Genomic DNA, 26,942 nt, shown 5'->3' with positions numbered 1-26,942 from the left:
TTCCGGCTCGCCCATCTCGGGAATGACGTTTCGACGAATCCTGCGGAGAATGTTCCCGGTATTTGCCTTCTGAATTGAAAGCAACATAGTGTACTTAGAAAATACGTCTATGGTGACGACAATGTATCGGTTGGCACGTAATGCCTTGGGCAAAGGTCCATACAGGTCCATTGCGAAGATCTGGCCAGGTTTTTCAGGGATTAAAGGTCGTGGATATTCCCTGAGGAGCCTGTTATTGGGTTTAATCTTCTGATAAATATCATAAATCCTGATAGTGTTACGGACGTCACGGCGCAAGTATTCCCACGTAAACCTTTCTCTAATCAGGTTTAGGACCTTGTCCGTACTGGCATGCCCAGAAATAGAATGGCAATGCCATATAATAGCAGTCCTTATTCGGGGAGGCGCATAAATACGATCATTTGTTTTAGCGTGGTCAACGTACTTGTGAAGTAGACCATCATGGTAGCAAAATGTTTGAGCTATCCTAGAAATACGAGAATACTCATCGTCATCTTGAGGGATAAATCCTTTAAAAACGCGAATCAGCTCATGGCTTAGAGGATCTCTTCCTTGAGCTTGCAGTAGGTACTTTAGTCGTCGCAAGAACTCTCCATCTTCATTATTCATGACTTCAATCGCATGGATCGAAACCTCATCTGTCGGATTCCGACTCAGTGCGTCAGCGAGGATATTTTTCCTTCCGGGCCTGTGAACGACAGTGATGTCAAATTGCTGTATAAACAGCGCCCATCGGGTTATCCGTTCGCTTGTAATGTCTGATTTGAGTATAAATGTCACTGCTTGATGGTCTGTGTAAATAATCACCGTATATCCAAAGATTATCTTCTTCCAGTAAAGGAGAGAATGTACTATGGCAAGGGCTTCTAATTCTGTTGTCGTATAAGCCTTTTCATGGGGTCTTAACTTGCGGCTCATGAATGAGAGAAACATGCGAAGTTCAGGTTCCCTCGGATCAATTTGGAAAAGAGCTGCACCGATCTCTATGTGGCTGGCGTCACATTCAATATAAAAAGGTAGCTCATAGTTAGGATAGGCCAATTGAACACTGTCCTTCAACATTTGTTTTGTTGCTACAAATGCTTTGTCGCAAACATCAGACAATTTCCACCTGTTGTTCTTCTTCAACAACTGCTGCAGGGGTGCCACTGTTTCAGTAAAATTAGGGCAATGCTGAGCGAAGAACTGGTAGAGACCTAGGAATTGCATGATGTGCTTCATTCTGGTGGGTTTGGGAAATTCTAGAATACATTGAATCTTAGCCGGATTGGGCTTGATCCAATTCCCTCCAATAAGATGGCGTAAAAACAAAACTTCAGTTTTGAAAAACTGGCTTTTCTTGGCGTTAATTTTAAAGTTCTTGGTCTGTAATTCCTCCAGTACTTTATGAACATCCTGTACATGTTGTTCCAGGGACTCAGACGCGATGATAATATCGTCCACATAAATGGTGGTGATTGCCTTTACTTCGTCGGAGAGTTGTTCTTCTAAGGCCCTAATGAGAACTGCACCAGTTCTTAATGCCAAAAGGGAGTCTATTAAAGGCATAAGTAACATTATCAAAGATGAACCCGGTAAATTTCCGACTATCTTCGTCCAACAGAATGTGGAAATATGAGGAAGCCATGTCCATAGCAGAAAATACCTTCATGTTATGAAATCTCCTGATCACATCCCGGAGTAGAGGATGGTGGTCATATTCTAGCACACGCCTATCGTTCAAAGCCCTCGCATGGAGGCATATGCGCAGATTACCATTTGGTTTTCTCACTATTGCTAGAGGATTAATGTAAGGCGTGACACATTTCGATATGATTCCATCATTCTCCATCTGTTCAATGATGACCCGAGCTTCTTCCAGGTACTTCATGGGTATCGGATAAGGCCGTTTCTTATAAGGTGAAGTGTCAGTAACGTTTAAGTGGTGCTTAAAACCCTTGATAACTCCAGGTTTATCAGAAAATACATCTGGAAATTTCTTGAAAAGCTCTTGGATCGCCTCTGCTACTTTAATGTCATCATCATAATCATCATAATCTGGGCTTTCAGCTACACTGGCATAAATCGTGAAGTTGTAGTGGTCCTCGTTAAACTCATCATCGATGATGGACGCCATATTGTCCTCTACGGGTCCCACTTCCTCGGGTCTCCCCTCTTCGTGGACGCTTTCTTCGACAGGCGGAGCCTCGCTCATCTTGCCTTCTACTATATCCACCGGGGTCTCCAATTCCAGATGCTTCACTTCATTACATGCAACCAACTGTAGCTATAGAAATTCGACGTGAAAAAATTTAATCATATTAGCAGGATAATCAATGATTCCCCCATTTTGAATGGGGAAGTCCGATCCAAGGATTAAATCAAATTTCATTTGAGTCAAAATTAAAAATAGATGTTGGAACTTAACACCACCAATTTTTATCTCAAAAAACGCCTGGAATTTGCATTTAATAGCCTTGTCAGGAACTATGCCTTTGACCTTCACTTGAGCAACAGGCAGGATGGAAATGTTGGTCATCTCTTGGGCCACATCTATCAATTTCTGCGAAATTAGTGAGGCTTGTGATCTTGAGACCACTAAAGAATTGACAATCACATTGCCTAACTTAATAATAATGATTGGTAAGCCGCGCTGTATCTGAGGCTGTCGTGGTGTTGAATCCTCATATAGTAAATCCGTATCCTCTAAATACAAATAATTGATGACTGTGCTACATATTACTTCTCCTTCCTCCAGGTTTTCAGGCTATCCCTTTATTGCTTCGTCAAAGTTTCTTTTTTGGTACCCGTAGCTACGGGATCCACTTCCGTTCTCTCTTTTCTTCTCTGAACCTCTGCCTGGTATTCCAAAGAAGCTGCTCCAGGTAAGCCTTCTTCCCTGTTCTTATTCCTTACATATTCCATAGTCTCTCTCCAACGTTTCTCTAATTCTTCCCACTGGGAGTTCCTACTGTCATTGGGTTGGTTAGCTGCCTGCCTCCACGTAGGTCCAGGTTGGAACGTAGCCCTCCCTTCGTAGGTACGATCTCTATATCTTCTATACCGAAACGGAGTATTTCGGCGAGTTTCTCTTTCTTCTCGCGGGTGTGGACTTACTTGAACCGGAGTCTTCACTTCCGCAGAGTTACCGTAGTTTCTTTTGTTCTATCTGCTTTTGTTACGTTCTAAGTGTGCGCAGTATCGAGTCTCCTCAGGACGTCATCGAGCTGCTCTAAGTCCTGGACGTTTGCTGCTACCAATATCTCTTGAACATTTGGAGGAAATTGTAGTGTTATGACTTGAATAAGTTCTTGCTCCGGCAAAAGAGGGTCGAAAAACTGCATCTTTTTAAGCTGAGATATGAGATAATCTCAGTATCGTGAGGAATTAACGGAAGTGTTATACTTTCTGGAGTATAATTGGAGTTTTATCTGGTGCTGAGCCTCAACACTCCAAAACCGTCTAAGTAAGGCTTCCTTAAACTCTTCGTAAGTGCTGATACTGAATTTAAATGCAGTACACCACCTTAACGCCCTGCCTTCTAACAATCGAGATGCAATACGTAATCGGCGGTCGGTCTTAACGTGATTTTCTTGAAAATGCTCTTCGAGGTTAGGAGAAACTCCTTAGCAGTATACTCCTCCTTCCCCGAAAATTTTGGCTGGTTTTTCCTCAGTCATTTTAAAAACTGTGGAAACATTCATGGATTCTCCACTAGTGTTGTGAAGGCTAGATGATGAAACATCCTGTTCAATTTGGGATACTTTGCTGTTGAGAGCTTCCATACCTCCTTGGAGTTCGAGGTTTAGTGTTTTAATTTTTCCCTGTACGGAATTCTCAATTTCCTTGACTTCCCTCTCTAAGTCGGTCATAACCTCTGCTACATCGCGACAGATACGAGTAATCTGCGTGTGAGCATTATCTAATTGGGTCTTGACACGTTTATCGGCCTCCTCTTGCTGACTTTTCAGAAGAGTAATTTCGTTTCCCAAGTTCATGAAATTATTTTTAACAGATTCATGAAGTTCGTCTTGCATAGAAGCTATTTTAGTTTGCGCAAGTGACAATTGGGCTTGGGACTCTTGAAATTTTTCCTTTCAGTATTCTACTTCTTTAAGAACTTCCTGAGAAGAAGGGAAGGCAGTTTTTAAGTCCTCTGCTACCTGTGATTTAATGTCTTGCATAATGGTTTCTAAGTCACGTGTTAATTTTTCATTTATTTCCGTAAACTTAGCATCCATTCTCTTGTTAGATTTTTTAAATCGTTTCTCAATTTCGGCACCTGCGCTATTGAGCCTACGTTCTACATCATTGTTAACTTCTGCAAACTTTTGATCAACAGATTCTGTTAGTTTAACAATGTTGGCCTCATTAGCCTCCTAAGCTGAGTGATATAGCGATTAGTTACTTCATTAGCCTCCCTGAGCTGATCTATACTAGCATTAGTGGCCTCATTAGCTTCTCTAAGTTGAGCCATGTTAGCACTTAAGGTAGCGTTAGATTCTCTAAGTTGAGCTCCTAAAGTATTATTAGTTGCATCAATGCGACTTCCTAATGCAGCATTAGACTCTTTAATTTGAGATCCTAAAGTAGCATTGGATTCAGCAATCCTAGGCCCTAAATTAGCATTACTCTCTGTAATCCTGTCATTTAGACTGACTTTTAAACCCTCAATGGCAGCTAGTATATTCTCCATATTAATGTCGTTATTTTCACAAAATGCTGAAAATACAATCATTCAATTCATTTGTAAAGCACCATTATTGTCCAATGGTAAAGTTCAATAGTTCACTAACACAAATACCAAACACTTATATGAGACTGTGCATGAAATTAAATATTGTGCCTGAAATGTTGAAGAAAGAGAAAAAATCACTTGTGCCATAAAATTAATCAGAGTTCTGTGCCATGAGTTCAGGACTTCATCAAAGTCATTGAATTGAACTTGGTAAAATTTAAAGTATCAATTGAACTGAAGTTAAAGTTTGAAATATTCACTTCTATTTGAACTTCAATGTTGAAATATCACTGATTTCATCAAAGTTAATGTTTATCACTTTGTACTCTCTTTAATCTGGCCCCACGTTGGGCGCCACTTTACACTACCTTTTCTCTGAAACAGGAACGCCCGTACTTCAATTTTTCGGAGAGCATGAATAACGTCAAGGCGTTTACGGCTCATGCTTAGAGAGTGTGAGAGAAGGGTAGTGAAATAAACTTATGATTAAAGTGGAACTTGCAGTTTATATAAGAGATAAGCAAAGGAATTATATCACCTTTTACAGATGTATTGTGAGATTGCCCTCGAAGGTGTGGAGGCGACGTTGTTCAGCGGCGTCGGCGTCGTCGGTGTCGGCGTCGTCACGCGTCGTTGGTGTTGTCTCAGCACTGGACGTTGACGGCGACTCAAACCCGAGGCAGATCGTGCAGCGTGAAACAGTTGTTAAGGAGCGGTGAAATGAAGAACTTCCGCACAGAATGTCAAGGGGATCTGGTGCGACATTTTACTACCGCAATGCGAATTAAGGCGAAGCACTTTTGAATAGTTTCCACAGTAAACGGTGTTGGACGCACTTTTGAAACAAAGATGAAATCAAAGTCACAGTTCCGTGAGAATAATGCAGTAGGCACTATCGTACTTGAAATAATAAACAATGAAAGCAATCTGGAACCTTCCGAGATGCAATAATTAAGCACTTCGCTCAATCTCAAAAATTTAAATTAAATTCTTTGGATACAGTCTCTGCACTGTATGCAATGAGTTCAGCACGCACACTCTCGTTAAAATAAATTAGAGCTTCTACGAAAATATACAGAAACAGTTTATGACAGTCCTAGTTCTGTTACGTCGTAATTTCTCTGAGGCAAGTTTATCACTGAGGCGTAATTTTTGACGGTTTTGTGAGGGGATTTGACATAGTCTTTGAATGAAATGAAGGTTGGCACAGTTTATGATAGGAGATATTAACACTGTTTTCACGCGGAGTGATAGACACAGCCTTTGAGGGATAAAAAGTAAGCACTGTTCTTTACAACATAACGTGACACTGTTCGTAAAAGAATTGTTCAGTTGTTAGGGCACAATTTTACGAGACATCTTAACACGGTAGAGGAAACAACTACAGCACAGTTTCAAACGCACAGTCTTTTTAAATTCACAATCCACAAACGAAATACAATTGCACAGCCCTACAGACTGATAGAAACGAAAATAAACTTTCGTTCATGCGCAAAGTCAAAGTCCACGGAGAAGGCTTTCAACATTAACACTTTCGAACCCATGTACTTATCCGGACAGAGTAACGAACCGGATAGCGAGGCGACGATGTGCTTGCTCGCACACACACACTGAGTGACACACACACTCACTGCATACTGCACACTGCTTTACTCCAGGCTGGCGACTCCCTTTTATTGCCGAAGATCGGACGGCGTGGTTGTGCATGTGGGCATCTAGAAAAATTTATATGTCGGCCATCCTTCCGCCGATTCACATGAAATTTTGGCTAGCAGCATTTATTGTTCAGGCCTACAAGGTGACGTTCTCGAAATTATGATATTACATTCTGTTCATGATGAAATGCCATAGAACAAGAGAGAACCTTCGGTGTGACGTCACTTGGCCTTGGCTGGCACTCTGGAGCAGTGCTAGCTTGCAAGCTGTCTCCCACAATACCTGCGCGCTCGGCGCACGTTTTGAATGCATACAGCCAGTTCCTTTCAAGAAATATATGAACGTGAATGCTCGCAGGGCATTCCCGTTTCAATATATTATGCGTCACACGTGGGACTTCCGAACTATACATGATGGAAGGTAACTGTTGCACCAAATTATCACAAGTAATACATCTTAGGGGGAGGATCGCAATGTCGCTGGTTTCAGGCCTGTAGCTTGCCGCCGTTAGGCTACAATATCACAATGAAATCGACGTTGTAAGGGGTTGAAATGAAATGCTTGAAATGCTTGAAGGGCTTGAAATGCAAGGCGATGGAGTTTACAAACCCCTTGGAATAAGTGTCAGAACACATGTTTATTGATTATTTGTCCTGTATTCCGATGCGCTTAGCGGTAAAAAGGTAAAAAAAGAATAATGATTTGAATAGTGGCAAAGAATATATTCCAACATAATTACGATGAATCGAACAGTGCAATAAGCCTCGTAGAGACGAGAGGAGCAACCTGTGATATGACTAGTGTGTACCTATTGAACACCTACCGCTCATCCATGGGCACCACTCACATCGAGAAATATTTGGGCATAATTTTAATTTACGGTGAAGTAGGACAGAACGTTCATGTACGGAGATTTACACTGAAAGATGTCCACAAAGAAGGGATCCATATCGGCCTACGATTGTAGCAACTATGAATAAAACTATAAAGCATAAAACAAAAATTGGAACTGCTATAGCACCATAAAATTAAAAATAACTCAAAATAACTTTTGAAAACTCCCTGGAGTAGCTAAAATTGACTAATATCCCCTACAGAAATTTCATAATGTTTTTCCTTCGACGTAAAAAGAGTTTGGAACAAGTATAGGACCTTACGGTTCGAAACAACACAAGATAACTGATAAAAAATCATCTAGAATACCGGGAATAGGAGACACTGGAATTGTCGTGCCCAGGCCTGAAGATAGTGGACCAACTACAGAGGGCCGCATATTAGAACTTATTACAGGGGATCCCGGCGGGAGTAGGCCTACTCACCATATCCCGGCAGTGGTAGGATTGTCCCATTGGACCGTCCAACGAACATGACCGGCAACATCCGTACCATCTGCAGCGTGTTCAGCAGCTATCGGAGAGAAATTACACACCACGCATGACTTTCGGTGAATGGCTCCATCGTCAATCCGAGGACTTCGTGAATCATAATGTGTTCTAAGACGAGGCCTCATTTACGAGGTGTGGCGTCTCCAATTTTCACAAAATGCTTGTACTGATGGAGAACATTCGCCATGATATGAGATGTACTCACCATTAAGTTCGGTCTTCCATTAATGTTTGAACGGGGATGTTCGGAGGCATTATCATACGACTTCTTGTATTACCTCATAGACTGACTGGCTTATGCTATCTAGAGTTTCTAGAAGACATTCTACCGCTAATACAAGAGGATGTTCCACTCCATACCCGACGACACATGTGGTTCCAACGTGATGGAACACCTCCTCAACTTACCAACGCAGCGAGCCGCCACCTGAACGCCACCTATCCACCGCGATGAATTGGGCGTTTGGGCCTTATCGGCTGGCCGGCAAGTAGACCCTATCAAAACCCCTTAGATTACTTCTTTACGGTTACATTAAATCTAAGGTGTATCGCAGAGAAGTGGATCCCCTGTAAGAGTTCCGGAAACATGCCTTGAAATCTGCTCAGGACAGCAGTCAAAACAGCGAGGTACTGCGACGGGCTGAAGACAATTTTCTCGGAAGGTGCTGAGCATGTATTTCCACCGGTGATGGACATCGTGAACACCTGCTGTAACAATGTTCACTTTTTTCCATAATCAACATAGTCAAGTGTGTCACTTTCTTGAAAGGTACTCAAACGATTTGTCGTTGTGTTCTCAAATGATAAATTACGCTTAGAATTTTACGTTATATTTACATTTGTGATTATAAGCCACTGGAACTCAATTTTATGTGGAATCCGACAAATAATATGCGACAATGAAAAACAATTCATACAAATTTGTTTAATCGATCAGTTGTATCTAATTATTTTTATACAGCACTGGTGTTCAGTGGATTTTGTGCGTGGTATTTTTTAGGATTTCTGGTTAATCGTGTATCATTTTTCTTAAAATTATGTGCACTTTGAAGGACTATTCAGCTCTGTGCTTTTGAAATACCTGAATGCACGGCCACGTTGAGCTATCATAACTTTGATTTCTGTTCTTAACCTATCGGATCATTCATGTTTTACTAGAGCCATCTGCAGTGAAGCTTTTCTCCCATACATTCCTAGTATGAGTAAGTTTAATTACTCAGCTTCGTCGTCTATTGAATTTAATTCATAAATACGTCGCACGGTACACTTATAGCGTCGTTTAAGTGCTTCAATATTAATGTTCTTGAGGTCCATAAAGTAAATTAAATTTGATTTCTGCTTTGGACAATGTACAGTTCATGTCGCATAAATTAAGTCATTTTCTGATATACCTGGTAATGGAAACTGTTCATGTTGTAAGACCTTACGAAGACAGTTTGTAATCATTAAACCCAAAAAATGATTGCGTCTCGCTCGTGGTTCATTTCACTAAAATTTAGAATCTAACTGTCATCAATCAATTTTTCCATCCTGCATTTAATTCTTTACACACCTCCAAGTCTTTAAGATCATCCTTTCCCGTACAATTCAAATTCACTTTAGGGTATATTCCTTTATCCCTAAAATCGCCTTCTCATTTTAACTTAGCATTTCGGGCACCACCATGGCACAGGCTTACAGCTCTAATTAGGACCCTGTTGAAGTTTAAACCAAGAAGTGGGTCGACATTGTGCTGATTTCACGTGTCTGCTGTTTAACTAGAGCTAGGAGTTTACGTAGAACTAGGAGTTATATAACTGGCGATTTACACTCCTTGAAATTAAATGATCTCCTTCCCTCACAAGTTGCCATACGTATACTCATGTTCATAAAAACACCTCAGGTTCAAGGTCCACACTGATATCTCGGCGCACCACCATCGACTGGCAAAATGTGTCTGCGCCACTCGTTGTCGCTATATACCGAATGTAATGGATCCGTGTGACTTGAGCAGACGTGCAGGATGCCGCGCAGACATATGCGAGAACCGGACCGTCAAATGAGTGAGTTTGAAAGAGGAAGCATTATTGGCAAGAGAGAACGTGATGTATCCATCCGGAAAATTGCTGCTCGTGTGGGACGAAGTGAGTCGGCAGTGCAACGGGTGTGTACAGAATTGTTCATAGAAGGCCGTAGAACACAACGAGACGGGCATGGTCGCACCACACTGACCACCCCGCGAGAAGATCCACACCTCATCCGAATTACATTGCAGGACAGATTTGCGTCGTCCTCGGCTCTGGCGCAACGGTGGAACAGTGTACATCGTACACTACCAGGAGTGACTGTCCGTCGTCGTTTATTACGGTCTGGGTTACCAGCGCGTCATCCACTTCTCCACCTACCTTTGACTAATGTGCATAAACATGCTAGAGAGCAATGGTGTATGAGACGACGTCACTGGGGACAGGAATGGCAGCAGATAGTGTTTTTGGACGAATCAAGTTTTTGTTTGTTTAAAAGTGATGGCCACATTTTGGTTCGCCGCAGTCAGGGGGAGTAGTATCACATTGACTGCATTCGCACAAGACATACAGCGCCAACTCAAGGCCTTATGGTATGCGATGCTATTGGGTACAACCACAAATCACAGTTGGTGCGTGTCCGAGCATTGTGACCAGTTTGACCTACGTGAATGACACCCTGCGACCTGTAGCCATACCCTTTCTGCACGATATTCCAGACGTCATATTTCAGCAATACAATGCGGGACCACATGTTGCTGCACCAATACGTGCATTCTTGTCGTCACAGGATGTCAGACTGTTGCCCTGGTTCGCACGATCACCGGACTTGTCGCCAGTCGAAAATGTGTGGGATGAGGTGAAACGAAGGGTGCGGCGCTGTGACCCAATTCCAACCACAAAAGGTGAACTTTGGAACCAGGTGAATGCAGCATGGATGGCTATAACCCAGGACGCCATTCGCACCTTATCAGTGCCCATGAAGGACCCATTGCCCACTAGGTAACTGGACACATGCTGAATCTAGGTGACTGAAATGCTAATTGTTTCTGAAGAACATACTAATGAACATGTCCTGTGAATATGAACTTTCTATCTCTAGTCTTTCAGGGTGTTCTGATTTTTATAAACATGCGTGTACATACAACTCCATTGTAGACTTTTATGTCTTTCTGATTTCAGTCTGCAATAATTTGTGAATTTAATAAACATCTCCACAATCCTCTAATTGTAACTAGGTCTGTGACCTCGTTTAGTTCCATACCTTTGTCCTTAAAGCTTCAGAAACTGGGTCGAACCACTGTTGCCTTGGTCTCGCTTTATTTTTCCTGCTTTCCATGACCGAGTCCATTCTCCTCCTAAGTAAACTATCCTCCTCCATTAGACTCACATGGCCCCACCGGAGCCGGTTATTCACTTATTCTTCATCCATCGTGTTCATTCTTAACTTACCTTCCTCTCCCCATTCCAAGTGCCCTCCTGCCTTTGTTCCCGCCTGACTGAATGAGCAATGAGCTAAGATGTCCTGAGTCTACCCAGCTTTCATTCTAATATAGCGAAGTTGGTCTGAAAAGAGATCAGTTTTAAGATATTTTTTCTCAGAAGTGACGTCTTTGTTACAGGATACTGTTGACCGCAACTGCGAGTTCACTGCATTAGCATTGCTGCATTATAATTCAAACGCACTTTATATACTACCATCCTGGGCGAGTACACATCCGAAATACTTGAAATGTCCTACCTATTCCAGATAGGTTCGTGGTGTGGATTACTGTAATCACGCCCTAGCTCTCAAACCATGGACAACGGCTGAGTGCCTAGTAAGTGATCCTGAGAGTAGGGATGCCAGTTGCTATGGAGCAGCAGTGGGCCCCTCGGGCATATTCTGGGCCATCAATTCAAATCAAATCAAAATCACTTATTTGTAAATGAGGTGTCTACCTCGGTGGGAAATGGTACAAAAAATACATTATTATCTAGCACTAAATTTTAAATTAACAAGAGAAGAAGACACTTTCCTAAAATATAGTAATATACAATTTACACTGACAATTTTTATATTAAACACACAGCTCATCCTTAATAAATGTATATTATTTACAACATTCTACTCATAATCGCTTCTGTACTTACAAACATAATCGACTCATATACAGTTGTAGAATACATCTGCTATAAGATTAAGGTTTACATTGCAATTATTTATTTGTTTATTTACTTTCCCAATTTAGAACCTTGCAAGCATAACGAGCTGCCGCGTCTTAACCAGAGCCCCTTTTCCACCGCTTTTCAGAGTTCCTGAAGGGCCTTCACAGCTACCGTAGCGGTCCCTGGGCCCTCGAAGTCCACACTGTACTTCAACCCTACAGGCAGTCTCCTACTTCGGCTGTCCGATCTCCATAGACCAGGGGATAGAAATAGTTTATTCACAAACATTATTTATTTACAATAACCTGCACAGGTCGAATGCCCTATAACATTTCATTTCTTTTCTCTGTTGCTCTTTATTCTTTTCTTGAATATATGTACTGATTTTGGAATAGGATAAAACGCTACCCCTGGTAAAATCTTTCAATCCTTCACGCCTTCCCAATGAATGAAAATGTTCCCCAATCGCTTCTGCTAAAATCCCTTCTAATTTTATATTTGTGGTCAGCCATGCCGATGTAATTATTTTCCAAATGAAGCCTCTCACGGATTTCCCCCCATACTTCCCCTCCTGTATAGGCTCTATATAATCGTAAAAGTCTAGTTTTCTCCCTTCTCTTAAAGTTGCCCACCCAAGTTTCTCTAACATTTCTGATACACTACTTTTTCCCCTGAAATACCCTGTTACAAATCTTCATGCTTTCCTCTGCACACCATCTATTTCTTTTATTAGATATTCCTGGTGAGGATCCCAAACACTGTTTGCATATTCGAATAAAGGACGAACCATACACAAATAACATTTCTCTTTTAATTCTTTGTTGCATCCTTTAAGTAGCCTCATTATATGTAATGATCTATATGCTTTCTCAACAATGTCATCAACATGACCCTTCCAGTGCAAATAATTTTCAAATCTCACACCTAAGTATTTGCACTTGTCATCTTTTGGGGCAATTACCCCATCCAAAGTATATTTAAATTCAGTTTTTAAGCTCCTGTTTGTAAATGTTACAACAGTTGATTTGCCTCCATTAACCTTCATATTATTCTCTTCAACCCATTGTTGGATACTGTGAATTCTGAGCAATCCTCAATGTTATTTATTTCGTTATAAACAATTATGTCATCTGCATACAACCTTATTCTTCATGTTATATTTTTTCTTAAATCGTTTGTATATATTAAGAAAAGTAATGGACCAATTTTATTACCCTGTGCAGTTCCCTTTAAAACTTTCTCTTCCTGTAATACATGAGTTCTTACTTTGACTTTCTGAACTCTTGAATTTAGAAATATTATTATCCAACGTATAACCCTTTATGTTCAATCTTATTCACTCCACTTTCTTAAATGTTCCACTCTGTCAAATGTTTTGTAAAGGTCTATAGCTATGCAATGCAATTGGCCTCCAGAATCCGTCTGATCTGATATGTCCTGCTGAAATCCCACCAGTTGTGCGTTGAGAGAAAATTACTTTCTAAATGTATACTGGCTCCTGATGAACCAATTTTTATCTTCATATACCCATCTGATGTACTTTGTTCTCAAAATCTCCAGTATTTTACAAACTACACTGGTCAGGCTGACTGGTCTGCAGTTCCCAGGTTTCCTTTTATCACCCTTTCCTTTTATATTGGTATTATGATAGATTCCTTCCATTCGTTTGGTATTACACTATTATTTATGACATAGTCAAAGAGAAATTTTAAATAAGGGACTATGTACCAATCCATTGTTTTTAACCCCTCCACAGTAATTTGATCACTCCTGTTGCTTTTACTTGCTGAAGCAGTTGGATTTCTCTGAAAAATATCCTCTTTTGTGAATGAGAAGCTTCTTGTTTCATTATGTGTCTCAGCCTCTCTCCTCTGCTTCAGTTTCCAATTCCCGACACTCTTCTACTGAATCTCTGAATACCCTGCTAAATATACTTTATTTCTCAATATCTGTTCAAAAGTGTTCACCCACTTCTCCCACCATTGTAGGATTTTAGATTCCTTTTCCCTTTTGATTTCTGGCATGGCATTACAAGGTTGCTCATTCTGAGCAGAGCTATGGCACGGTACAAACGTAGGCAATACCCAATGATGTTTTTGAGGTCTACAGATCTGGCAAGGCGCTGACCCTGATGCAGAATTATTTGATGAGGTAATCAGCTATGTGGGGAACGACACAGAAAGGAACTTTATTGTAGTGGGTGATCTGAACTTATCAGGTGTTAAATGGGAAAGGAATGCGAATGCCAGAAACCAGCTGAATCAGAAAGTGATGGATCCAATAAGAGGGAGATGTTCTATACGTGGTGCTGAAAAAACCAGATGAGCTCCATAGTGAAACTGAAGTAATACATGGTACAAGTGATCATGAAGCTGTCTTCATTGGAGTTAAATATACATGTGTTAGAAAGGAATGTTGTAAAAGTAGAACTATTAGGCAATATCATATGGCTGATAAGAGGGAAATGGGAAGACTTTTAAAATGCAACTTTCGTCAATGGAAAATTGTAAATAAGAACTTAAACAGGCTATAAGATTGGTTTAAAGCAATACTTCTACCTTGAGGAAACTACGACTTTTTGGTTTTACATAGACTTGATATCATTATGACGTGGATTATAGGTCTTTTCGCAGCCATCAAATATCAAAATCTGATGATGAAATATGACTCTTTTCTCTAGAAATGAATCATTGTACCAATCAATAAGTTATTACCATCTATAGAAGAATATTTAGTCAGGATTTCCTTTAGAATGTAAATTGTTCCAGAGCGGTCAGCTAGTGAGTGATGAAGAGGAAAGTTACTGCAGTGTTGACCTGACAGTAGTGTGGCGCGTGTTTCAGTGAAATGTGAAGGTAGCTTCGTTATTTGAACTCTTAAAAGGAAAACTCTGAGTTAGAAGAAGATGCAACACATGAGGTATACAGGTACTATGTTAAGAGAAAGGTCGCGTACAGCACACGGGTGAGTGGAAAGAGGCGATAGATGTCGCAGGAGGGAGAGTCTGGGGATTCAAGAAAGAAAGTTAAAGAGACGACTGAAATGAAATTTAGTGAGCTTGCTCGTAGCTGGGAGTAAAACAGCCGAGATCTTGACGGTCAACACTCGCTGCCTAGTTAACGAAGTTACTTTATCAACTGCCTGCGATCACTCTGCTCTCTCTCCGAGACATTTACCGACGAGACTCCCGATGTCGCGTACGTGCTGGAAAATGAAGTTGTGCACGATACACACACAACGTGCCATTAATTAAAATTGGTTTTCCTTTTTGCTGAGAAAATATGACATTATAGTTCTGAGCTTTAGACACTTAGTTTGTGAGTACATGCTGCCTGATAATAGTGAGCACTCCCCCTAGACTGTAAATTGTGTGGAATATTTGGGCTGGTTCGTATATATTTTATTAGTAGGGGTTTGGAATTGAAATAAAGTGATCATAACATTGTGAAACCTAATAACGCAGCAATTACTTGCAGGTCAGATTGGGAAAACATTTACAGGATGGCTTTCAGCCGAGTAAATTTTTCAGAGGCGACTTTTTGACAACCACAGTCCTTGGCGCATGTATACATTAGGAGGCAAAAACTGTATTTCTTTTCATGACTGCGTTAAATTTAAATTAAATTAATGTATAGTACTCCCAGTCTATGCTCTGTAATGGGAACGCACCCAACAACGTGAAAAGTTATATTTTAAAATAAGTACGAAATATTGCGCTCAATATCCAGCCAAACCTCCCTTACTACTGAAATTATTTGAAGGCAGCTGCATCAAAAATATAAAATAACACTAATTATAAGAAATTCTCAAGAGAACAGTTATCAAACAAATTTATCACATTTAGTTTATATTTTACAAAAGTTTAAATGACGCAATCCGTTTTTTCACTTGTATATGAAACATAATTTACGCACAGTCCATCCAAATAAATGTTCTGATGAAAATTCTTGATAAGGTGAAACATAATAGGCGATGTGCGGCCTTTCAACAACCTTCATCTCCTATAGAATTTTCCGAAATATGTTGCCCCATCACATTAACTGTCTGAGTTGCAGTGGTGGTATGGAGCCATAAGAATGTCACTTTCTCCACTGAATGAGTGGAACGTTTACCGTCAAATATTTTTGAACAACACTGAGCGACTCGGCCAAGGCGAGATATCACATATGTTAAACCAGCCTTCGTGTTCTGCAGCGGCTTTTTATATATGGAGGGGAAAGCTGTGTCAGTCTGTAAAACGAGGAGAGTTACTTGGCTGCCTTAGCAATTTGTTGCCAGATCATGATGGCAGTGACTTACACGACGTTCGCGTGTAATATTGTCGCTTGGGACTATTGAATAATCGGTAATTCTAAGCTATATTTTACCGTTTGCAACACCAGAGTGAAGCTGCTAAGTACTTTTGTAGTGAGTGTGGTTTAAAATCTGCATTGTGGAGATTAGTGTTCGTTAAAGGATCAATTTCATAACTATAACCTCATCCTGTTAGCTAACCGATAATGGCCGCCTCTGTTGATGGATGTCTGCAAGATTTTTCTATCTCACTGAATCTAAATAATGAAAATCAGGAAGTCTCAAGTAACCTCATGAATCGACAGGATAAAGAAAGCATAATTTCCATCCATACCGGTGAACCAGGTAACCCCACGACAACCTCTATTACTGTTCCTAACACACTTAATCAATCTCCTAACAACGCAAAGTTAAGTTACTCTGCAGCAAATGCAATCCTATCCTATCAAAGATCAAGCTATTCTTATTGAATCCTGTGATGGTATTAGTATCCGAGATTATATACTAGCAGTTGGAAAACTGACTAGTCCTAGTAACATCTGTTTGTCTCACGTATATCTAATAGAAGAATGTGTATCTTCCTTGCAAGTCAATAGTGTGTTGAAGAATTAATTTCAAGACAGTCCAAGATTCTCATAAATAATATTTCCTTGGAAATAAGACTTCTCCTAACTAAAAACACACGAGTTATTCTATCTAATATTTGCCCTTTGATTCCTATTATTGTTATTGAAGAAGAATTTCTCAAACTCGGCATTAAAACAATGTCAAGGATATCACTTATTGGAGCAGGTTTAACAATCCCTGGATTTTCTCACATTCTCAGTTCTCGGAGATAGACTTATGTTCAAAATGAAGACTTTAACAAACTTCCAGGCTCACTCCAAATCGAATATGAAGGTACCAATTATTGGATTTTTTTATACTCTGACACACCCACCTGCTTTGTTTGTAAAACTGAGGGAGACGTAGCTAGAAACTGTCCTGATAGTGATGAAACATTAAATGAAGTCTCCTCATTAAACCAAACAGTCATTCTCGTGGCAAGATCAATCTAACTGAATTTTCCCAGCTAGCAGAATATACAAAATGAATGAAAACAAACTGTCTAGAAAATATTACCTGTACTCCCTCTCAAACTACTCTTCAGACAACTGCTACATCTACATCTTTTCAGTGTTCTCAAAATCAATACTGTGGGCCTTTACCTTCAGTCAAAACTACTCTAACCTCTCCTTTGGAATGTCCTCAAAACCCCTCATGTTTTCATCTTGCTTGTTCAAAGAGGCCACTATCACTATCTTGCAGTGAAACCACAGACAGAAAAGACATTGATTTTAAGAAACCTCCCCTAACAACTGAACCTATGACCAGTGAACAGACAGGGAAACATCTGACAAACTTACAAGATACCAAAGACAGAGAAAGAAAGCACAACATTAAGTTATATGCTTAATCCAATTAAGCAAGTTCCAGAAGCCAACCCTCAGTCCTTTCCCCTCAGTTACGTAAAACTCCAATCCTTTTTTGAAAACAGTATTGGAGTTAATGACATAACAACAATAGCTTCCAATTACACCCAAGATCTAGACGGTGTATCCCAAGCCCTTCAAACACTATATCCATACTACACTGAGAAATCCATTAAGAACAGGAGTACTCGAATAGTCAAGAAACTGCTTAAGACTAGCAGTGAAAACCGAGGTGAAGCAATTAACAGTCTAGATCCAGATTACTCCAGCGATGACTCTACTTCCCTCAAATAACGATGATAAAATTCCCTCTACACCTGTTTGTCATTCTTATGACTATAACATTACTTCAATGGAACCTCAACAGTTTTCGATCAGAGCGAGAGTATTTACAACTTCTACTAAATAAACATCAGCCTTCAGTTGTCTGTCTACAAGAAACTAACTTCAGAGACTACTTTGTTCCCCATAAGAGACAGTTCAACGTACATTGTAAAAACCGAATTAATCCAAATCATGCAAGTGGAGGCGTAGCTACCTACGTTAAAAATAATTTACATCATCAAGTGGTTCCCTTAACTACTGATCTAGTAGCAGTCGCAGTTTTATTTTATCTACCACAACCTATATGCTTATGTAATGTTTATTTTCATACGAATAGTACATCTCTCGCTGATGATTTAAGAAACCTAATACACCAACTCCCCAAACCCTTCATTCTGATGAGTAATTTTAATAGCCACAGCAGTTTATGGGGTAGTCGCAATACTGATGCAAGGGGGAAAGAAATGGAGAAGATACTAGATGAATTTACTCTAGTATTATTGAACTCAACTGCTCCAACCCGTTTTGATATAGCACACGGAGCATACAGTAGCATAGATTTAACTATATGTTCGCCAGGCATAGCTGCACTATTTAACTGGTCCATTTATTCAACTCTACCAGGAATTTATAATTGATCGAGCGACTGGATCTCTTAGGGAAGTAATACACAATAATAAAATCCAAAGAATAAGTTGTAAATACAATAAATTGTGTATTACTTCACCATCATAATTAACGATGATGAAAGTTCTCCAGACAACACATCAAAACCCCAATACTGTAAATGGAATTTAAATGAAACAAATTGGGAATCATTTAGAAAGACTGTAAAGAACTATTTAAATGATCTAACTCCAACAAATAAATTTACTTCTAAGCACATAAGTGATATTGTTCAAGACTTCACTGAAGTAATAATTAAGTCTGCTGACCAGAGTATCCCAAAACCAACTCCTATGCCCTTCAAGAAAACGGTTCCCTGGTGGAATGACTCCTGTAAAGAGACTGTCAAAAATAAAAACCGTGCTTACTACCTATACAAAAGAAATCCTACGCCTGAAAATAAAATCAATTTTCAGAAATATCGAGCAACAGCATGAAATAAAATAAATAAAGTAAAAACCTCCCGGTTAACATTAGTCTCCTCCTTAATCTCCCAAATTCACAAAATGTTATGTGGAATAAAATCCAAAGAATAAGTTGTAAATACAATAAATTGTGTATTACTTCCCTAAGAGATCCAGTCGCTCGATCAATTATAAATGAACCTCAACGAATAGCTGATCAACTGGCTAAATCATTTTCAGAAATCTCTAGCGTTAACAATTATGAACCTGAATTTCTTCACACGAAAACAACTCGAGATCCAATAGACTTAAGTGAAACTGTATCTACACCGAACTATGCTTATAATGATACTTTTCAGTTACAATAAATTGTTACAGAACTCAACAAATGCGGAAGATCTATTCCTGCCCAGACACCATTCCATATGAATTTTTAAAACAGCTTCCACTTAGTGCACTCAATTATCTACTTGTTATTTTCCACTATATATGGAGTACCAGACTATTTCCAGATCAATGGCGTTGCGCTATTGTAATGCCTATACTCAAACCAGGAAAGGACATTTTGATCCCAGATAATTATCGTCCTATCACCTTGACAAATACAATGTGTAAGGTAATGGAGAAAATTGTTAACGAGAGATTACGCTGGTGTTTGGAACATATACAGTTTTAGTGATGCACGAGATGGTTTTCGTAAAGCACGTTCAACAACAGATACTCTGATATGTTTAGAATCAGAAATCTGAGAAGCTTTCCTGAATAATCAGCACCTCATCGCTGTTAGTTTAGATATTGAGAAGGCATATGACATGGTGTGGAAAGACTATCTAATTAAAACATTGATGAAACATAATAGTTCAGTAAACATGCTTTAATTCATTTATAATTTCCTTAAAGATCGCCGAATTCAAGTCAGTACTAATGGAACTCTTTCACATGAAGTAATCATTGATAATGGAGTTCGCCAAGGATCAGTCATCAGTGTCACATTATTCCTCGTCGCAATAAATGGCATTGTCTCCAACATTCACCTACCAGTAATGGCTTGCATTTTCAGCGATGATTTGACTATATTAAGTGCAGGAAGAAATAAATTGACCACTCAACAGTTACTTCAAGAATCAATTGATAATATCCAAAAATGGGCTCAAGTTACAGTGTTCAAGTTTTCCAAAACTAAAACCAAATGCATACACTTCTGCAAATGTAAACGCACTGTACAGGACCCTGAGCTGTACATGGACAATCACAAAATTGAAAATCTTAGGAGTTTTATTCGACACTACGTTAAGTTGGATACCTCACCTGAAAAACCTTAAATATGACTGCTTACAAAGGCTGAACATAATGAAGATCCTGGCAGCAAAGAACTGGGAGCAGACTACCAAGTGAAAATGAACACGTACAAAGCCATTATTAGGGCTAAATTAGACTATGGCAGCATTGTATACAATTCTGCAAGAATGTCTTCACTCAAAATCCTGATTCCATCCAGTCCACAGCTCTTCGAATTGCTCTAAGAGCCTTCCGCACCAGCCAGTAACCAGCATTCAAATAGAAGCAAATGATCCACCACTCACAATTAGACGTAGAAAACTAAGTTTGACTTACGCGCTCAAGGTAGCAACTATGAGTGAATCAAGAATTAAGTTGTATGTTATTCCTAACAAGCACCAAGGTACACACATGAAATCAGGATCACAACCACGGCCCCTCAATGTCAGAATAGCCAAGTTCCTTGAAGAATTAAATTTAAATATCTCTCCAATACTCCTCGCAGACAACTCTCTTAATATCCCACCGTGGACTATTATCCTTCCAACAACTAACTTTGAAATAAATTACAGTGTCAAAGACGAAATTGACAGATTCCTCTACCATCAATTATTTCTTGAAATTTCTGATAAATACCCAAGGCACACTGCAATCTCTACCGATGGATCAAACTGTGAGGAAAGAAATGGATGTGGGATTATATATCCTGAACGTACCATGCTATACCGATTGCCTGACTACTATACAGTGTTCTCTAATGAGCTGTACGCAATAAAGCAGACTATGCTGAATAGTTTGAAAACCAGCACCTGCAGTAACACCTTCATCATTTTGTCAGATTTAAAAAGTGCATTAAACGCAATAGAAAGTCCATCATCGAAACACATCCTTGTACAAGAAATACAACTGTTATTTAACAACATCATGAAAGAAGGCAAACACGTCATCCTTGTGTTGGTACCCTCTCAGAGAGGTATTCAAGGCAATGAATCTGCTGATCCCGCAGCTAAAGACGCTACTTACCTCCCGCTAGGCGATCTAACAATAGCATTATTGCCTATACTAAAACGAAATTATATCAACAGTGGAAGATAAAATGGCTTCAAACTTCAAACAGCAAACTCCACGGAGTAACGATGGAATCTACAGTACAACACTATCTTCACAACCTTCACAGGCAAGATCAAGTCCTAATATTTGGAATACGGATCGGCCACTCCAAGATAAGTCACAGCTACCTCCTTGAGAAGAAACTACCTCCCATCTGTACAACATGCAATAGTGTGTTGACTGTGAAGCACATCATTACAGACTGTTCACTGTATGACAAATGGCGCCAGTACCACGGTATACCTAAGGATATTAAGGGGACCCTCTGATCTCCTTCACTGTGCAAACAAATTATCAAGTTTTTCAAAGACATTGGTCTGTATTCAAAAATTTAACTGTTCAGTTTAAAATACCGAAATCTTTAATATTCCTCTCATTCATCACTCTACTGTAATTTAATGTAAATTCTACAGTTATGTCACCATAAAACTTTAGGGTGAAAGTGACTCTAAATTAACTTAATAAAAAAAGTGTTGCGTGTGTTATTCTGGAACGTTCGCAGGCTTAAGGTAAGTATGATAACCAATAGGATATATGCGCTGTATTACGTCAGACAGCAGAGTAATGGCATAAGTGTGTGTTAATAGAATTATTTCTCCCATTTCTGTTCGGCGTGCTCCAAGTTAAGTATCCTTCACGTCGCTCTGCGTCATTAATTAGCACGTGGTTCCGGACACAGTTCTGAAATTTTTATTTTAGTCTGAGTTTCCCAGAAATCGAGTTTGGACTCTTCTGTGCTGTTCTAACGCCAACAGGACATTCTACAAGAGAACTTTAACACAATGGGGTGAATTTCAGCCTGAAAAACTTCATCGGCATGCTTGGCTAGAACGGAAGCGCAGCCATGATTATAGAAATGGAATCCCCCGAACGGTGAAGCTACCAGGAGGTCGAACGCCATTGGCAAAATATAAGAAAAATGTAATAATTTAATTTATTTTCAATTCTTTCAAAGATATGCCGCGAACTTCTCCCGTTTTCATTTTGTAAATTTTTCCTATTGCAGTGTCAACATTTTCCAATTTTACTGGTTACTTTGGTTTGTGGTAGATATGTAATCTGATTGAAGTACGGGGTTAAACTTGTAGTATAATAATTTCGTGTGGCTGTTTATGAGTGCAGCCCTTGTAAAGGAGACCCTCCGATGAGGGTGGGCGGCATCTGCTATGTGTAGGTAACTGTGTGTTATTGTGGTGGAAGGTAGTGTTATGTGTGGTGTGTTAGTTGCAGGGCTGGACCAAAGACCAGCACGATAACCAATTAGCCATGGAGCCGAACAACTCGCAGTGAAATATTTGAGTGATTTCTTCAAGCTCAAATATTTCCTTAGGCCAACGTCAGTAGAGGTATTCATTATAACGTGCAAATCATGGTGAAAAAGTTAATTCAGTGCCTCCAATGCATATTTCCAGTGCAAATTTTGACTTAAACAATTGAAGGAGGAGTTAGTTGAATTCTCCTAAATTCAAAATACACAATATTAAGGATATTTTTGTTCGAGTCATCGAGACTTATTCTCGAATGGTCTTGGCATGACTGGGTAATAGGAATAATTATTAATGCAAATGAGTAAAGGGCTGTGCGGTTTGGGTCAAGTACTATTAGCTTGCATTCGGGAGAAAGTGTGTTCAAGCCCCACCAACGCAACCCTGAAGATGATTCACCGTGGTTTGCCATTTTCACACCAGGAAAATGCTGGGGCCGATCCTTAATTAAGACCACGGTCTCTTTCTTAATAATCCTAGCATTTTCCTATCCTTTCATCGCCCTAAGACCTGTGTCGGTGTGACGTAAAGCAAATTGTAATCCAAATACAAATTTAACTTAATAAGGTGTGACGTTCCTCATCACCGGGCTAATGAATACATTTAAATAATGCTGTGGATGAGTCTTTACATTTTGATGCAAGTTAGTGATATTTGAAGTAAATGCGAAGTTTGTGCTCAACTAAGGTATAGTGAATGAATGGTGGAATAAATGGTTAGGTTTCTGCCTAATATTATTTGGATTTTGGAGCAGATTGCGAAGCACATTTTTGGCTTGGTTACTGCCACGTGATCAAATATCAGGCTAATGAAGTCATAGCAATGTTAAGCACAATCAACTCAAATTAATGTGATGTTAAAGAACAGTATAGGGCAACGCCAGACGAGATGAAGGCCATTTAGGAGCATTTGGAGTCATCTTTTGACTTACTACTACAGTGTAACTAATTCTTGCGTTCACAATTTCTATTATTTGACGAGATGGATTTAAAAGGTGACACATTATTAATTCTGTCACACATGTAACAACAGACGACGATCCTTAGAGGACAAAACTTTTAAGATCATCAGTTTAATCGATTCTACATTACACTGACCTCAAATAAGACAATCAGAAAAATGAAATGTATGTTGTTGTTAGAGCCATCAATCCATAGACTGGCTTGATGCAGCTGTCAATGCCACCCTATCCTGTGCTGACCTTTTCATTTCTACTGCATCCTACATCTGCGCTAATATGCTTGCCATACTCCTACTTTGGTCACCCTAACGGCGCTTACCGCCTGCACTTCCTTCAAAAACCATGTGAACAAGTCCTGGGTGGCTTAAGATTTGTTCTTTCATTCTACACCTTATTCTCTTCAAATTTAGCCAAATCGACCTCCTCTCACCTATTCGATTCAGTATCTCTTCATTCGTATTCAATCCACCCATCTCATCTTCAGCATTCTTCTGTAACACCACATTTCAAAAGCTTCCATTGTTTTTCCTTCTGAGGTGGTTATCATCCATGTTCCGCTTCCATACCACACCACGCTCAATACGAAAGCCTTTAAAAATATTTTCCTAATTCCTATATCAGTGTTCGAAGTGAGCAAATTTATTTTCTTAGAATAAACCTTCCTTGCTTTTGCACTTTTTTTAGAACTATAATTTCTTACTAAACACACACAACTAAACAAATGCATAGCCGGATATACATCATACAATGTTAAATACTTGATCATGACTCAACTACTTCACTGTCATCTTCTTGATTGTAAGAGAAAATGTGGAACGAAACGTTGCTGTCCATTCGAAAAAGGCGGCAATCCATACCGTTACCTCACCAAAGCATCTTGAACTGTTTAAATGTGCAGTGCCCATTGTTACTGAAGTCTATCTGAAATACTTTCACAGCACTATATACAATATCGAACTACCGCTGGATGGCCACGTAATACTTAATTCCACTTAAATTACTGTACCGACTAATAAGCCTGAGTCTACAGTCTACTCGCCCCAGCCATACAAATGAAGAATATGGTACGGCGATGGGAGTGTTATTCCCGTATTTAAACACGAATCCCATTATTCTATGCCATAAATCCACAAACATAGAAATGACTGTATCGTCAGTCAGGCATAACGTAAATGAGGTCTATCCCAACAGAAATCTTTGGCAGAGCAGAGAGTCATTCTTCGGTCATTGCATTGCGTAGAAATGTCTTAATATGATCCAGTGTCGAGAAACAGCGCTCTGCTTGGGCTGTGGACATGGGTGTTGTCGCAATTATCCCGAGAAGCTTTTGAATTTCTTTGAACGTTGATTTGAGGGTATTTTCTAAAATAAAAGCGAGGAGTGGTAGAGATCCTTTGACTTGCCTGAAATCTGTCCGTTTATAAATAACTTCCGTTTCCATCTTTAGCTTTTCTTTCTGCAACATTGGATAATGTAACACAGTAGAATTTAATATATTTTCTGGAAAGTTTGTTGAGCATTTTTCAAACGAATCGGAGTACAGTAGTGTTGCAGCTTCAGTACACCGAGTAAATGCAAACCTATCATGCACCGGGTTCATTACGTCACAGACTTATTTCGCTGCAATGGTCCTTGTGTCACTTACTCTACGCCTTTTATCGGAATTATTTTAGCCCGTGAGATTAAATTCAATTGTATCTATTTCTTCACATTGTTCGGTTACACACTTTGCAAAGTCAAAAATAACCTTTTCTTGACTGAATCGGTTTCGCATTTTTGTAGCTGATTGTACAGTGTGTCTACATGCGGCACTAATTTGTTTAAAACAGACAACCAGAACATGAATATGGTATCCTCAAGAGTACGGTGCAGTCCACTGGCTTCATTTACACTAATAGACGTTTTACCTTCTTCTGTTCTACGAAAGCACCCAATCATTTTCTACCTAGTCTCGTAAACTACATTCATCCTATGAATGTTGTAGTTACAGCGAGTAGTGATTGTCCAAGGGATTCTAGTCTTCATTATTTCATTCAAGAGAGTTGGAAAAATGTTTTGATTGCGAACAGGTTACAGAAAAATAATTTAACTTGGGGATTGTAGGAACAAACCTTCTGCACTGTCAAATTTAGTTGGCGTCCATAGCAATGAATGAAATGAACATTAGGATAGTGTACATTCAATTTCGCCTACACCGCCCTGGCATTCCGCTCATTATCGTGGCTCTGTCATAACTCTGTCAAATACGTTTATGTGGTGTGTCCCTTAATATGGGATTAATTTTCACAAACAGACATTGACTCAATCCATCCGCTGTACTGACGGTTGGATTCATGAACTCCCAAAATATTTTATGGACATGACCCTGTAATGCACATTGGAAAACAAGTACCAACTGGCATTTGTTCAAAACATCCGTTGTTTCATCTGCTTTTATTGCAACGAATTGGGTTTCAAAAATTTCTGAAGAAATTTGTTCGATACAAACACTCAACATATAGTCGTGAAGCTCGTTCTGAGTGGCCTTCGACGTAGCTTTAAATACAGAAGCTTTAGTCAGGTGCTCTTTCATAGCAACGTCTATTTCAGCTGTTAAATTCATGAGACCTTTGAAAACTCCAGGACTGAGAGAATTTACTGTCCCATCATGGCCATTGAGTGCCACTTCAAATACGCCACAGAATTTTATGCACTGAATAATACTGCGCAATGTGTGTCTATTTTTCCTAACCTGATCACTGATCACAGTGTTTGTTAATGGATTGGCGATAAGCAGAATCCAGTTGAGTCACTAAATTAACTTTCCCTAGCACAGCTAATTCCATGCATGAGTTGATATGTTGGGAGGAACTTTCGTGCTTTTTAAGGTTGTGTTTCTAGTGTTTGAGATCTGTTACTCCGGTTTTCGTCCAAGTCTGGTCATGTCCGAATAACATGCACAGAAAACTGAAGAAAACGTTCTTTTAATCACAGCCATACAACCACTCGTATTCTGTATACATCCCTGGCTACAATTTACGTCGGTATACACGCCCTTTATACCGTCCTACTTGTTCTAGTTGTAAATGAGGTGTCGGTCGACCAAGTGTCTTTATTTCCATCTTATCCGTTAGGGACAGTTGCGAAAATGGTCTACTTAAAATATTACTCACAGAATTCATTGTAGGTAGCCTACAGGTTAATCACACCTGTGTGATATACCTTATGCGACTCTTCATGGGCAGAATTACTTTTGACGA

This window comes from Anabrus simplex, chromosome 2 (genome assembly GCF_040414725.1).
Source record: "Anabrus simplex isolate iqAnaSimp1 chromosome 2, ASM4041472v1, whole genome shotgun sequence".
Classification (NCBI taxonomy): Eukaryota; Metazoa; Arthropoda; class Insecta; order Orthoptera; family Tettigoniidae; genus Anabrus; species Anabrus simplex.
Note: the sequence above shows the minus strand (reverse complement) of the source record.